Raw genomic sequence first — 3,049 nt, 5'->3', positions numbered from 1 at the left:
GGGAATCCTTGTCTGGTTCCTATTAAAAAAATGAATGCTTTCAGTTTCTCTCTGTTGAGAGTAATGTTTGCTGTTGAATTTTTATATATGCTTTTAATTATGCCGAGGAATTCCCCTTTGATTCCTACTTTGCTGAGTGTTTTGATCAGGAATGGATGTTGGATATTGTCAAATGTCTTTTCTGCATCATTCACTATGATCTCATGGTGTTTTGCCTTTGTTTTATTTATATGATGGGATATGTTGATAGTTTTTCTAATATTGAACCATCCTTGCATCCCTGGTATGAATCCCACTTGGTCATAATCTACAATTTTTTTTGATATGTTGTTGAATTCTATTGGCCAGGATTTTGTTGAGAATTTTTGTGTCTATGTTCATGAGGGGCATTGGTCTATAATATTCTTTATTCATGATATTGCTACATGGTTTTGGTGTGAGGTTTACTATGCTTGCTTCATAAAATATATTTGGGAGTTTTCCATCCTTTTCTATGTTCTGGAATAGTTTGAGTAAAACTGGTGTCAGCTCTTCTCAGAATGTTTGGTAGAATTCACCAGTAAATACAGCTGGGCCTGGATTTTTTTTTTTTTTTTTTGGTTGGGGCTCTTAAAACTAGCTAAGCAATGCATTTGTTTTTAGGTTTTCTACTTTACTATGTGTTAGTTTAGGTAAGTCATGTTTTTCTAAAAATTTATCCATTTCGTTTAGATTTTCAAATTTATTGGAGTACAAGTCTTCATTGTTGTTGCTGTGAGGTGCCATCAAGTCAGTGCCTACTCATAGCAGCCCTATGCACAACAGAATGAAACATTTCCCAGTCCTGAACCAACTTTACAATCTTTGCTATACCTGAGCCCATTGCTGCAGCCATTGTGCCAATCCATCTTGTTGAGGATATTCCCCTTTTCCTCGGACCCTCCACTTTACCAAACATGATATCATTCTCCAGGGACTGGTCCCTCCTGACAATATGTCCTAAGTAGTAGACATGAAGTTTGGCCATCCTGGCTTCCAAGGAGCTCTCTGGTTATACTTCTTCTAACAGAGATAGCTTTGTTCTTTCTTTCTTTTTTTTTTTTTTTTTGACATTTTATAGTTTTTATTCAATGGTGTTATTCCTAGTTTAAATGAACAACATGAACACAGCTTTTATGTTGTCTTTTAGAAAAATAGAGTGGGTTAAAAATGACTCCAGGTCTCAAACAGGACTTACCCAGCTTCATGCCATGGAGACAGCCACATCAGCCTGTTTCCGCTGTGCTATCACTATCACCTAAACTAACAACATCCTCAAAATTCAACATAATCAACAATCCCGTTTTCTCTCATCCTCCTGTTGAGAAGCTCGCTTCATGTTAGATACAATGCCTAAAGACACAAAGCTGCCAGGCAAAGCCTAGAAGAGGCTCTCTTAGGCAAGGAGAAAGCCCTTCTGTTTATACAAAACCCCTAAGGTCTCTACCTTGTGAAACACAGTGAATGTTGTCCAGTAGCAACTGGCTGGAAAGCCAGCTAACAGCAGCAGGGAGCAGTGCCCTCCACTCAGGATGTCCTGTCCAGAGGTGAGCACAAATGTAGGCTTGCTTCTCTAGGCTTTGCTGGGCCACCTTCTTAATCTGTTGGTCTAGATTTTCTGGAGAATTTTTATCCAGTTGAGACAGGGAGAAGAGGTTCTGGTAATAAGCTTCCACACAGAAGATGTTGGCCAACAGAACCTCATGGTTATGGTTTCGGAATCTAATGCGAATGAACGGCTGGCACGTGACAGGACAGCCGTCATGGCATACAGGTTGATGAGGATGTTAGCCACCCGCTTCATGACCATCTGCTCCTCCACGATGGTCTTGCCAAAGCGGAGCAGCAACATCTCCACAGTCTGGCCAAAGTAATACACATTCTCTTCTAGCTTGCTGGCGCTGTCTTGAAGACTGGGGTGTACAACGACAAGCTTGCCAGTCAGTCCTAGGTCCACGGAACGGCTCAAGGAGTCTCGAAGCTTTCAGCCAACTGTCTCCATAACCGTGCTCACGTTTCCCTGTTTACACTCCTTGATCCTTGCAGTCAGGATGCAGCCAGCATGCTGCAGACCTGTCAGGGCGATGTACATCCGGAGAATCTCATTGATTCCCTCGAAGATGAGAAGGATACGGCTGTCACGGAGCATGCGCTCATAAGGGTAGTCCCGCATGTAGCCCAAGCCCCCGAGGATCTGCAGCGCCTCACTCACACATTGCCAGGCAGCCTCTAAGCTGAACACCTTGACTACGGCACTCTCGAGGGAACAGTCAGGAAAGTCCGGCCGGTCTAGCAGCCCTAAAGTGAGGTAGGCCATACTTTCCATTACCTAAGCCTTCTGAGCCATCAGGGCAAACTTTTCCTGAATTAATCCAAATTCACTGAGATTCTTGTTGAACTATTTCCTTGTGCAGGCATATGCAGCAGTCATTTCAATCAATTTCTTGAGCATTCCAGCTACCGTGCTGCCCATGCTGAACCGCCCACTGTTGAGGATGTTCATGGCCACCTTAAACCCGCCTCCTACTTCTCCGAGGACATTTTCAACGGGTACCTTGGTGTTTTCAAAATGGTCTTCACAAGTGTTGGAGACGCGAATGCCCAGTTTATCCTCGGGTTTCCCGTTAGTGATCCCACCAAAGTTTCTTTCTACTATAAATGCTGTCATTTTATCTTTCATCAAGTTGTTGGAATCAACAATCTGTGTCTTTGCAAACACTGTAAAAATATCAGCCAGTCCTCCGTTGGTGATCCAGATCTTGGAGCCGTTGAGTATGTAGCCCTTCTTGTCATCACTTAAAGTGGCCCTGGTCCAGATAGATGCAGCAACACTCTCACTGGCAGGCTCGGTAAGGCAGAAAGCTGCAATGTGTTCCCCCAGTGCCAGTTTGGGCATGTATTTGGCCTTCTGTTCCTCATTGCCTGTCATGATGATCCCCTTGAGGCCTATAGCCTGGTATACTGCCAGCTTTACGGCAATAGATGCATCCAAACCGACGATTTCCCCCAACCGTGCATACATTGTGTTAGA

At 43.6% G+C, this 3,049-nt stretch overlaps 1 pseudogene; it reads right to left on the bottom strand.

Annotated features, from left to right (window-relative positions):
- Positions 1 to 1,545: 1,545 nt before the first annotated feature.
- Positions 1,546 to 3,043, bottom strand: LOC102829149 (annotated as a pseudogene).
- Between the last annotated feature and the right edge of the window lie 6 nt (positions 3,044 to 3,049).

Source organism: Chrysochloris asiatica, unplaced genomic scaffold, assembly GCF_000296735.1.
Source record: "Chrysochloris asiatica unplaced genomic scaffold, ChrAsi1.0 scaffold00033, whole genome shotgun sequence".
Classification (NCBI taxonomy): domain Eukaryota; kingdom Metazoa; phylum Chordata; class Mammalia; order Afrosoricida; family Chrysochloridae; genus Chrysochloris; species Chrysochloris asiatica.
This window is presented reverse-complemented; position numbering and strand designations above follow the sequence as displayed.